This window comes from Myxocyprinus asiaticus, chromosome 11 (assembly GCF_019703515.2).
Source record: "Myxocyprinus asiaticus isolate MX2 ecotype Aquarium Trade chromosome 11, UBuf_Myxa_2, whole genome shotgun sequence".
NCBI lineage: Eukaryota > Metazoa > Chordata > Actinopteri > Cypriniformes > Catostomidae > Myxocyprinus > Myxocyprinus asiaticus.
The window spans coordinates 24,833,439-24,846,413 of record NC_059354.1 but is presented as its reverse complement, the minus strand read 5'-3'; the positions used below and the strand labels follow the sequence as shown (position 1 = coordinate 24,846,413).

The 12,975-nt window shown below is 39.1% G+C and overlaps 1 protein-coding gene across 9 annotated transcripts in view; it reads right to left on the bottom strand.

The window, feature by feature from the left end:
• Positions 1–12,975, bottom strand: part of LOC127447855 (leucine-rich repeat flightless-interacting protein 2-like) — a 51,892-nt gene that overhangs the window by 35,803 nt on the left and 3,114 nt on the right. The gene's annotated exons all lie outside the window — the stretch shown is intronic.

Here is a 12,975-nt window from a genome sequence, read left to right as displayed (position 1 = left end):
GCGAGTTATAACCTAACATGCAAGTTAAGTTGAAGCTGATGTATGTAACATTTTCTGTGTTAAAATACTTTCTCCTATCCAAGCTTAATATGCATAGACAACTACAGTATAAGTGAGCCATTCATAGGTTAATTTTCTGGAAATCTGTACGCATTCTTTCTTTCTCTCTGGTGCTCTGAAAATTCTTGTGTTTGTGTAGAGTCAGTGACCCGCTTAGACCAGCCCCAACAGCATTGCTCAACTACTGGCGTAAGTTGGGGGTAGGACTATTTCATTGTTTGACCAACGGCAGACGGGGGCATATTCAGAAAGCTGTTTTAAAAGCAAAGTCCAATTTTGCAATTCTGTTTGGTGGCGCAGAAATTACATAGCCTACTTCAGCTTTAATTCTTCAATGACAAAAAAAAAAAAAAGATATAAAAATCGACACAACCATGTCCATGTCCAAATGGAGCCCAATAACAAAAAGTAAATGTGGCACCTGAAAGCGGTCCTAAAAGTAATTCTAGTAATTTTCAAATTTGCGTGCAGTGCTCGAAGTGAGCTAGTACACACCAGTGCACAGCACTGGCAACAATGACAAAATAATGTCACAGTACTGGCAGCAACTCTTCTGTACTGACAACTCTTTTGTGAAGGTGATACAGTCAGAGAAACGCTCAAGGGCATCTCACCCCCCGACAGACAGAGAAACTCTCAGGGGAACGTAGAAACTCTCAATAAAAGGTGAAGTCTGTAATATATATGTAAATATATATGATACACAGATGACAATGCAAACACCAAAACCCTTTGTTTGGTGCCTTTTAAGGTAGAGATATAGGCCGAGCTTGTCATTCAGATGTCCCTGGGAGTTTCTGATTAATGACAGGACAAGTCTGAGTCCAGAGTACTTATCTGTTGAAATAACACAGAATCAGATTCCAGGCTCGCCTGAGCGCTATCTCCCACTACCCCTTACACCAGCCTGCCAGGTACATGGTAATCAACTGGCCTGCTGATAGACTGGCTGTAGAAAATGAAGAGTAAAATCCTATTGTAATCTTCCATTTAAAATTGTCTAAAAATCCTTAAAACAAGATACATTTACTTGAGAAGCAACATATAAGATATTTAGGCTTGCTTTAAGAGAATGTATCTTAAATATAAGTGCATTTTGTATATAAGTATACTTTTTCACTTGGTTATACTTCTGCGAGTGCAGTAAAGACAAAATATACTTATATTCAAGATCTATTCTCTAAAAGCAAGTCTAAATATCTTATATGCTGCTTATAAGGTGACTGCATTTTTTTTTTATATTTGTATTTTTAATATTAACATTCTCAGATAACAATGTTTTCTTCTGCAGTATAGCTGCTAAAGAAAATGCATGTTGTTTTAAAGGAGTTTTAGATATTTATATTGGAAAACAAGCCAAAACAAATCAAAAAAGTGTATGGGGCGAAGACTACCCTCCCTCACCTTTCTGTTCACTTCAATCCATCTTTAACTCACAAAAAAACAAACTCACTCTTCTTAATAAAGCTGCGTATTGCCAATTTTCATCACGATAAGAAATGCACAGTGACGCATATGATTCAATAAGTCACGAGCCATCACGTTACAGTCTAGCTGCATTAAGCGTGCTGGAGGGATGAGCGTCCCCGTGACAGAGTGTGCATCAGCCAATTGCAGTTTCAATCTCTCCCCCTTAGATCGGGACATTCGCGCAACTCATAGAAGAGGTGCTGACCGCACAGAGAAATGCCAGTTTAGGAGTTTGTAGTTATTTACATGTTCTGTTTCCATATTATTTTAACTTAAATAAAGCTAAGCTATAACGCATTAAATATAACCGCATTTAAGATGTAACGCCGGGGTGTTTCCTTCAAAGACGCTTGACACGCAAGTTTTGCTTCAGTGGAGCGGCAGCTCCAGCTCCACTTATTCCACAATGAGAGTGCTTCTGTATTTACTTATTTTGTATTTTTGCATTATAATTCCCTCATACTTTGCGATCTACATCACCTGAAGCTGTTTGGCAAGTTTAGAATTCATCTGGACTGAGAGCGGTGTCTTCTTCCTCTCCTCAGTCAAACGCGAACTGCAGTGCTGCTCTCGTGCGTCTTCATTAGAGTTTGTGATCTCATTTTACGTTAAATGAGATCAAAGGACTATTCGACAACAAAAAATTTTGTAGACATTTTTTTATTCTCAACATTGTCGATACAATCGACTAATCGTTTCAGCACTAATTGATATTCTAATGCCAAAAATTTACATTTTGATATATTGTTTTTGGAAAAAAGCACACTCAGAGCAAGTGTGTGATAATACGACAAATACTGTGGCATTAGGTCAATGAAAACTCTATTTTAATTTGGCCAAAATGTAAACTCAAAATGATCTATGAATAAGTCTATACTTGTTTTATCTGTAAGGATTTCCATACAGATCCTCTGTAAAGCTAGACTGCAGGGGTTTCATGAAATGATAAACATGCTGGAACCAAGGTATGATATTTTTTTAAATGACACTAATGTTCTTCGCTATGGTAGAAAGCTCAGCATTTGATGCGCAAAGCACCAAAATCCAATTAAGATTAATGAAAAAAGTTATCAAAAAATTTTAATATAACGCATTCGACAAAACATTAAGAATCGCAATATTACTGAATTGCAACCTAAATAGTAATTAAAAAAACAAGTGTACTACCGTGTCTCACTGACGGTTTCCATACCTACTATGGCGTGAGAAATAGAACTTATTAACTGCAAAACTATGACTGGCTAATTTTATTCATCTAAATGTGGAAGGCCAGCCAAATTGCATTCCAATATTCAAAATGTGTATAATTTTGCCAGTTATATAAATTGGATTAACTGCATCTGGACTATTAGACATAAAAAGTCTATTGAGTGCTAAACAGTCTATTGAGTGCGAACGTAAGAGGCAGAGGCTGGAACATATGAGATCATTGCAGACGTCTGAGCTAGTTGCCGCTTTTATGGTCTGCCCATATTAACACCTAAATAAATTGTGCCACCCTGTCAAGCCAAACATAAACCAAACAATATCTGATCTGTGTGTGGTGGGTGAATATTATAACAGGTCTCCAGGTTTTGTGGTTAAGTTAAATATTCAAAGTGAGCTTGCTCAGACAAGCCACAAGTGCGTATGCCTCAGACAGAAATGGGAGTTTGCCATTAAGGGCTGAGAGAATTTGGGAACATAAATTTGGGAAGTATCACTGGGTCATTCTGGGCATGGAAAAAGATGAAAACACAGGAGAAAGGAAAGACAAAGATGAAAAGATTAAGTAAGCATTACTCTGTGGTAATACATCATTTATTTTCTATAAACCCAAGACAAAATACTAGTGTTATAAAAGTAAGAGAGGACTCAGACTACTCTGTGAAATAAATGCATTAAAAGGTAATTTTTTTCTATTTTAAAATACTCTGTCCTACCCATGTTTAATGTGCAGAGGACTACCAGTGATCCATTCGTATGATAACTTCCAGATTATTGTAAACACCGTGGCTCTCTGGTTCTTTCAACATGGCTTTGTTTGTTTGAGTGGTTCAACATGTCAACTTCTGGCTCAACCAGTGGCACTGACATCATTATATATTCAATTCCATTTGATGGCATTAGTGGCACAGAAATTACACACCTCACCTTCAAACTCTGAGAAACATGAAGCATGGTGATGTTTTGATAGGTGCCAGTGTACACGTCTCAGATGAATACACACAGAAGCACCTCTTCAGTGAATGAGAGGATCTAGTGTGCTCGGCCTACAAAGAACACTTGCCTCACTGACCACAGGAGTTACTCAAGATAGCATAAGCCTGAGAGAGAAGATCCAGCCTCTTGAAATGCAGAAACAAGAGACAGGAGAAGACAGCTCCAGCTCCCCTCTCGCCTACTGATATCTGGTGCCACACAACATTTTCAATGTACTCTCTGTTCTCAGATCTAAAAATGCCTGGCCTCGGATGAACAAGCTTTACACTGCAGAATAGCACATAATGAAGTCGATTTCCTTAGAAGAGATAGTTAAGCATCAGTCAGAGGCCAGAGCTGACTATTTCAAAAGATTGAGGGTGGTGACAAAGGAGGTCCATAATACCAGGAAAGAGTTATTGGTTAACATTTGCAGTCAACTCGTGGCAGTTGAGGACAGAAATTTAGTCTCTTTAGCCAATCACCTGAACCATAAATGCCATGTGACTTATCACTCTGAAGCCACAGGAAAATGATGTCCTGTCAACTCTAACTGGCTAATGGCACAGCAAGAACGCCTATAATGTTCCATCCAATCCCACCAACAACTGCATTTAAATGTTTGCTTTAATTCCTTGTTAGTGTCCTTTCTGACTTGTAATATTTGTGGGTTTTTTCAATTGACAATACAATTTCCTATTTAGCAGCTCATTTAGCTTATGTAAAACAGAGGTTGTAAGAATCTGTTAAATAAGATGGAGAGGTCAATTGGAGTCAGGTCAAAATGAAAGAACACTGGACTATTTCTTTTTTTACCATGCACAACCAGACTCATTGCAGCTTAACAGTATGTTTTACACATCAAGCTGTTTCACACCTACATTTGTCAAATAAGCAAACAACTTGCACAACTGACCAATCCGAGACAGAGCAAGAGTTTGCAGTCTGACTGTGCATTCCTTTGACATTAACAAACAGTTTTATCAGACAAGAATCCACAATATAAGACCTTGTACAATCATTTGTACAATCATGAAACAAGAAACATTTTCTCTCTTTCCCTTTTTAGGCTTTTGGACATAATGTATCACAACGGAACAATTACAAATAAGTTGAAAAATATTTCAGCCAAAAATGCTTCACATTGTCACTGCAGAATTGAATGATAATTCTATGTCTTCAGCGACCATGAGATTGGCATGTACCCAAAATTAAGACTAAAATGAAGAACAAGAACAAAATGAAGATACAAGATTTTAAATATGGTGCTGATTAAACTGAGAATTATAATAGTAATCATTTTAAAGTTATCACCTTTTTCTTGGACTTCATATCTACAAAAAAATAAAACAGATTGGCAATATTTTAATAGATTTTTATTAATAGATGTCCCTAAATTACTTAGAGATACTGAAAAAGCAACTCAGCATTACTCCTTCATATGGGATGCCTCCCAACAGCAGAGAATAAACAGGAAAGCAATTGTGATAATCTTCAGGGGCCATCAGTGACGTCTGAAAGAGGAAGAAACCCCTTTCTGAATCTTCGTCCTTATATGGAGAGGTTCCATTCTCAGTGAAAGATGACAGCATACAGATATTATTTGAGAGTTTGCTATGCAGGCTTCTACTACATTAAGTGTTTGCTTCAACCTGCGTCTACAATCATGAATACAAGCAATATTCTTTTGTGTGGAAATCTATCCAGTTCAAGTTTAGTTTGTAAGCCTAGTAAGGCAGTTAAATGTTATGGTACGTTACATCAATCATTATATTTGTGTATTACAGAATGATAATAAAGCGTAAAAATGTAAAAGACGAGAAAGCGCTAAAAACCAGCACACAGTTTCTCTTAATTATTTGCAAACATTCTGAGAAGCAGAATTCTGAGTTATTTTAGCGCAGTACCTTAACTGAGCTTTTAGTGTACATGGTGCTCATATCTGTGTCCCTATTGTGCATGTTCATGCATTTGCTTTTTTAAATTTTCTAATCGTATGCTTATTTCCCTTTAAATCTGCACATTACCGGTGAAAAAACAGCCATTTTAGCAGCCTTTAGCGTCACCCCGCTTCACACGGATCGCCCAAAAATGCATCTTAAAAATGTCGTTATCTTAATCATTCACAAACTCGTGCAGTATATGCTTGATAACATGTCAACAAACATGAAAGAATGGCTTGCGCCCGTTTTCGCGCTTATTGGCATCATTTGCAAAGAGAAAAAACTGTTGAAAATAATTAAAACAGTGAGAAGGGAGATGTGGGTGGTTTTATTTTCTAATTATTTTGGGCTCCTGTTACCCAATACCTTGCTCTCCTTTTTCAACAAACATGAAAGAACAGCTCGCACCCATTTTTACACTTATTTGCACTAATTTGCAAAGGAACAAAATAATACAAACAGCTGCAAATAATAAAGACAGCGGGTAGGGAGATATGGGTGAAATTTTATTTTATTTTCTAATTATTTTTGTCTTCTGCTTCCTAGTACCTTGCCCTTCTCTTTCACTCTCTCTATGTATTTCATTGGTTTTGGTAGCATCTGGGACTAGTCTCACCATGTCGCAGGCACGTGCACACAACAAGACTGTTCTTCGTGAGATCTAAGACTTCTCGTTGCAGACCAGTCAGCAACTAAAAACATCAAAGGAGATGAGCTTGAGTCGTTTAGTGTCCACTAGGCATTACAGTCAGACAGCTCCCCTCCCGCACCCAAAAGTCTGACCCCAGATTAATCATCTAAACACCCTCCAGACTACAGAGTATGGCGCCGACCCTAACATGGCATCCTAATCTGCTTTTAAATGTCTCAGGTGGTAATTGGATGGCACTGTAACAGTGCCAGTAGAACATAATTTTTGAAAAGTTAAAGCTGTAAACAATAGGAATTGTAAAATAAACTTCAAACATGCTAGTTTAGGGGCCTGGGTAGCTCAGAAAGTAAAGATGCTGACTACCACACCTGGAGTCACAAGTTCGAATCCTGGGCGTGCTAAATGTGACTCTAGTCAGGCTTCCTAAGCAACCAATTGGCCCAGTTGCTAGGGTGGGTAGAGTCACATTGGGTTAACCTCCTCGTGGTCGCAATAATGTGGTTCTTGCTCTCGGCGGGGCGCATGGTGAGTTGTGCGTGCCTCCACACGTGCTAGGTCTTCGCGGTAACGTGCTCAACAAGCCACGTGATAAGATATGGATTGGATGTCTCAGACGTGGAGGCAACTAAAACTCGTCCTCCGCAACCCGGTTTGAGGTGAGTCACTACACCACCATGAGGACCTAGAGTGCATTGGGAACTGGGCATGCCAAATTGGGGGAGAAAAGGGGAAAAGGAGAAGAAAAAAAAACATGCTAGTTTAACTACAACTCCAATTAAAAAAAAATCTGGGACAGTATGGAAAATGCTAATTAAAACAAAAAGGAGTGCTTTTTAAATTCTATTTACCATGTGCTATATTGAAAGCACTACAACAACACATTATTTGATGTTTTACTTCTATAATATACAGTGCATCTGGAAAGTATTCACAGCGCTTCACTTTTTCCACATTTTGTTATGTTACAGCCTTATTCCAAAATGGATTAAATTCATTATTTTCCTCAATTCTACAAACAATACCCCATAATGACAATGTGAAATAAGCAAATTTATTTAAAAAAAAATTTTTTTTAAATCACATGTACATAAGTATTCACAGCCTTTGCCATGACAATGAAAATTGAGGTCAGGTGCATCCTGTTTCCACTGATCATCCTTGAGATGTTTCTACAACTTGATTGGAGTCCACCTGTGGTAAATTCAGTTGATTGGACATGATTTGGAAAGGCACACACCTGTCTATATAAGGTCCCACAGTTAATAGTGCATGTCAGAGCACAAACCAAGCCACGAAGTCCAAGGAATTGTCTGTAGACCTCCGAGACAGGATTGTATCGAGGCACAGATCTGGGGAAGTGTACAGAAAAATTTCTGCAGCATTGAAGGTCCCAGTTAGCACAGTGGCCTCCATCATCTGTAAATGGAAGAAGTTTGGAACCACCAGGACTCTTCCTAGAGCTGGCCGCCTGGCCAAATTGAGCGATCGGGGGAGAAGGGCCTTAGTCAGGGAGGTGACCAAGAACCCGATGGTCACTCTGACAAAGCTCCAGCATTTCTCTGTGGAGAGAGGAGAAACTTCCAGAAGAACAACCATCTCTGCAGCACTCCACCAATCAGGCCTGTATGGTAGAGTGGCCAGACGGAAGCCACTCCTCAGTAAAAGGCACATGACAGCCCGCCTGGAGTTTGCCAAAAGGCACCTGAAGGACTCTCAGACCATGAGAAACAAAGATTGAACTCTTTGGCCTGAATGGCAAGTGTCATGTCTGGAGGAAACCAGACACTGCTCATCGCCTGGCCAATACCATCCCTACAGTGAAGCATGGTGGTGGCAGCATCATGCTGTGGGGATGTTTTTCAGCAGTAGGAACTGGGAGACTAGTCAGGATCGAGGGAAAGATGAATGCAGCAATGTACAGAGACATCCTTGATGAAAACCTTCTCCAGAGCGCTCTGGACCTCAGACTGGGGTGAAGGTTCATCTTGCAACAGGACAATGACCCTAAGCACACAGCCAAGATAACAAAGTAGTGGCTCCGGGACAACTCTGTGAATGTCCTTGAGTGGCCCAGCCAGAGCCCAGACTTGAACCCGATTGAACATCTCTGGAGAGATCTGAAAATGGCTGTGCACCGACGCTCCCCATCCAACCTGATGGAGCTTGAGAGGTCCTGCAAAGAAGAATGGGAGAAACTGCCCAAAAATAGATGTGACAAGCTTGTAGCATCATACTCAAAAAGACTTGAGGCTGTAATTGGTGCCAAAGGTGCTTCAACAAAGTATTGAGCAAAGGCTGTGAATACTTATGTACGTGATATATATTTTTATTTTTTTTTTTTATAAATTTGCAAAGATTTCAAACAAACTTCTTTCACATTGTCATTATGGGGTATTGTTTGTAGAATTTTGAGGAAATAATGAATTTAATCTATTTTGGAATAAGGCTGTAACATAACATAAAATGTGGAAAAAGTGAAGCGCTGTGAATACTTTACAGATGCACTGTACATATACACTCATATACTGTACACTTTCAAATCAGATGATTGCAATGCACTCTAAAAAAGTTGGGACAGTTGAGTGTTTACCACTGTGTAACATCACCATTTCTTCTAATAACACTTAAGCATTTGGGCACTCAAGAGTCAAAACACAAGTTTGTTCATTTTAGCGAGCTGAATTTTCCGCCATTTATCCATTATGCAGGTCTTCAGTTGTGCAATTGTACGAGGCCTTTGTTGCCATATTTCACACTTCATAACGTGCCACATTTAAGACAGGTCAGGACTGCTTTAATGTATATCATGACATGGGCACGGGAATACTTTGGTAAACCTTTGTCAATCAACACCATTCGCCACTGCATCCACAGATGCAAGTCAAGGCTTTCCTATGCAAAGCAGCAGCCATACATCAACACTTTCCAGAAGTGCCGCCGACTTCTCTGTACCCGGTCTTATCTGAGATGGAAAGTACAACAGTGGAACTGTGTTTTGTGGTCCGATGAGTCCACATTTTAAATAGTTGTTGGAAACAACAGCCGTCACGTTCTCCAGGCCAAAAAGGAAAAGTACCATCCAAGATATTATCAGATTCAGGTCTAAAATCCAGTGTCTGTCCTGGTATGGGGGTGTGTCAGTGCCCATTGCGTGGGTAACTTGCACATCTGTGTGGGCACCATTAATGCAGACATGTATGTGCACACTTTGGAGCAACATAATCAGCCTGGATTACAAGTGTATGGCTGTGTAAGCAGAAAGTGTAAGTGCTAGATTGGCCTCCCTGCAGTCCTGACCTGTCTCCATTTGAGAATGTTTGGTACATTATGAAGCGCAAAATATGGCAACGAAGGCCCCGTACAATTGAAAGAGCCGAAGACCTGCATAATGGATGAATTGGGAAAAATTCCGCTTGCTAAACTTAAACTTGTGTCTTGAGTGCACAAATGCTTAATAAACGTTATTTAAAGAAATGTTGATGTTACCCAGTGGTAAACACTTCACTGTCCCAACTATTTTGGAGGGTGTTGCAATCATCTGATTTGTAAAAAAACTATTAAATTCTCAACATAAAACAATAATGTGTTGTTGTAGTGCTTTCAATATAGCACAGAGTGAATATTAAATTTATAAATTATAATTTATATAAATATTTTATATAAATTATAAAATGAATATATGAATATATAAATTCACTCCTTTTTGGTTTCATTAGCATTTTCCATACAGTCCCAACTTTTTTGGGGTTGTACATCTGCTCTTTATTTTAAATAATGAGGAGGAGGACACTAGCTGAGCTAGGCCTACAGCTACTCTGTTAAGTGCTTGAACTATCAATGTGCTACTTCTTGGTAATAATACAACATAATCACACAGAATGTTGACACGTTGCTACCGAATTTTCTAGCACCCTCTCATCAACCACATTCTGCCGAGTTACTGACAAGTGCAATATCTCATCAGACATTTCTTGCATCAGTTCAGCTGTGTTTACCTTCTCCTGTGGCGTGACTGACTGCACATCTTGTCAGCAGCGTCACAGACCTGGGTTCACGTGCCATGTTGAAAAAAGGAAGTGATCACACAGCTAATAAATGACGAGCACTGTTTGGAGGTTCCATTTTTCCTCTAAGATTGTATTTTTTTTTTTTTTTACTGATGGTAAGGTTTAGGTTTGTTGCTTAGGTTAGGGGACAGAGTTACTAAAACATGCATTCCTCTCTACTGAATTGCATAATTTAAAATGGGGAAAAAATCCAGCTTGCATTACAACTCCCTTTTGGCACCCCTCTGTGGACATTACACCTGGAAACAGGAGCTCACACATGCCCATATATTCAACAAAACTTCCTACTTTGACCTCTGGGGACAGTAGTTCAGATTTCCATAAGCTAAGACTTAATAAGCTTCATAGCTCAACAAAATCACTAGAGGTCTTCTAAAACAATATTGTTCAATCAGTGTATTATTTCTACTGGGAAATCAGCCACTGATGATCAACAGGTATGTTGTCTGTCATGCAGCTATATTCAGGGAGTTCCAGAAGACATCTGGACTTGGCCTGCCTTAGAAAACATCTAAAAGCCTAATTTATTTGAATGAGGAATGTACATGTGTATAAAACTTTCAGTACATGCCATAACTTTGCGGAATGTAGTTATTAAGCAAACACATAAAACCAGAATCTTTAGGAAACAGAAACAAGCACAAAGTTTGTCATAAGTTTGTCTTAATAGATTCCACAATTCTTCTGCATGTCACTAAAAGGCCAAACAAAACACTGAATCAAAGTGTTGAGTAGCCATTGTTGAAATTGCTTTCACAGGAAATCCTTTACTAACACATGTTCTACTGAGGCCCCAACAACTCACATTTAAAGGTGCGCTAAGTTCTTGTTCATGTCGTCTTAGACTTACACTGACACCTAGTGGCCTGGATGCAGCATCATTCAAACGCAATAGTTTTCAGTTACTGATGCCAGTGTAAAAATTCGCAATTCACAGTCAGCCATGATTACTTTTATCAATGAGTGAAAGTGTCAAATAACAGGATGGTTACTGAGATTAAGTGAGTAGTATTTGGCTGGTAATGTGAATCTAACATGGCAGCCCCCATGCGCGAACCCTCTCCAAGTAGAATAAAACAGCTTTTACAAGGTTACTGATATGACTGGAATCATTTTAATGTGAGTGGTCATAATTTCCCACATGTTTCAAAATTACAATTAATTTCTTAAGAAGTACAGCTTTTTTAATGAGGAAAATATTACTTGGTACACCTTTAAGTAAGGAATAATTGACGATGGACCGTTGAATTATTGAAAAATAATGCACACCCCGAGGTGGCCGTTACACCTTGGGTGTACATTATTTCTCAATAATTCAACGGGTCGAAGTCAATTACTCTGCTTATACCATGGTTACCACACCTCAAGACATCAGGGTTTTATTTCAAGACATTTTCTTGCTTTCGTCCCTAAAACGCTCGTGAGTGGAACTTTCTTCTGCCATGGATTCAGCGTCTTGCTTTGATACAGCCCAAGACTTTGTTACTTTAGAACTAGTAACGGAGGATTACGCTGCTGTTAAGCACTTATTGGAGTAACAAGGTAGTGCGTTTGAGCGAGAGAGAGAGAGAGAGAGAGAGAGAGAGAGAAACTGAGTGAGATCGCGTGTGGGATTACTTCTGTTTGTTGCGGCTCTTGTCAGCAGTAACATCGCTTCAAATTGCCAAGATGTAAGTTTAAGTATACTTCTCAGCAACAGTGAGTGTCGCCATTCTTATATATATATTTTCTGTTGCTAAACAACTGTTTACATCCCCATTGAGTCACAGGGGTGTGCTGACATGAAGGCTCTGTTTGTTTCTTGCCGTGCGGTAATGTGTGTGTGTGTCCATGTGTGAGAGTGTGTGTCCGTTTGAGAGCAAAAGAGAGGGGCAGTGCGTGGGTGCTTTCCAAAGATATTAAAAGTTCATTCGTATAAGCAAATATAGAAACTGTTGTATTGATCAAGTCGCATTTACTTCAAGGCTCTGTTTGTTGGTCGCGACTCGATATGTGTGTGTGCGCACGCATACGTGTGAGTGTCAGTGTGTGTGGGTGAGAGCACAAGGGCTCTTTTCAACAGAAATTGAAATTAGGGCTGTGAATTGAAAACTTTATCTAATTAATTGCACCGTTTTCTCCGATTAATCACGATTAAATTATGGTACGCTTTCAACAAAAAAATATTAGTCGCAGAAATTAACACGTTAAATTTCCAAGCCCTAATTGAAATAAATTTAAGAAATTACAGAGCTTATTTGTCATTCTTATCCAATGTACTTACCCAGTGTCTTTGTTTTAATTGGTTATTTTGCTGTGGTAGCCTGTACTACTGCTCTCTGTAATAACTGAAATAATTTGACGAAGTGATATGGAGCCGTTATGCGGTTAAGACCTGGAACAACTTCATAGCTCTGCGTTTACTGAAAAATAATTGCACACCTTAGAAAATCTGTCAAGCATTCAAGAGACCTTTGGTATGACATGCAGTAATGGTGGGCACACTAACAGTTTAGCAATATTACACACCACAAGGAAAGCAGAGCTTGTAAAGCAGGTCAGGTCACTGAGGAGGATTACTGATGCATATATTATCAGCATATGTTCCCAGTTCCAGATGCCT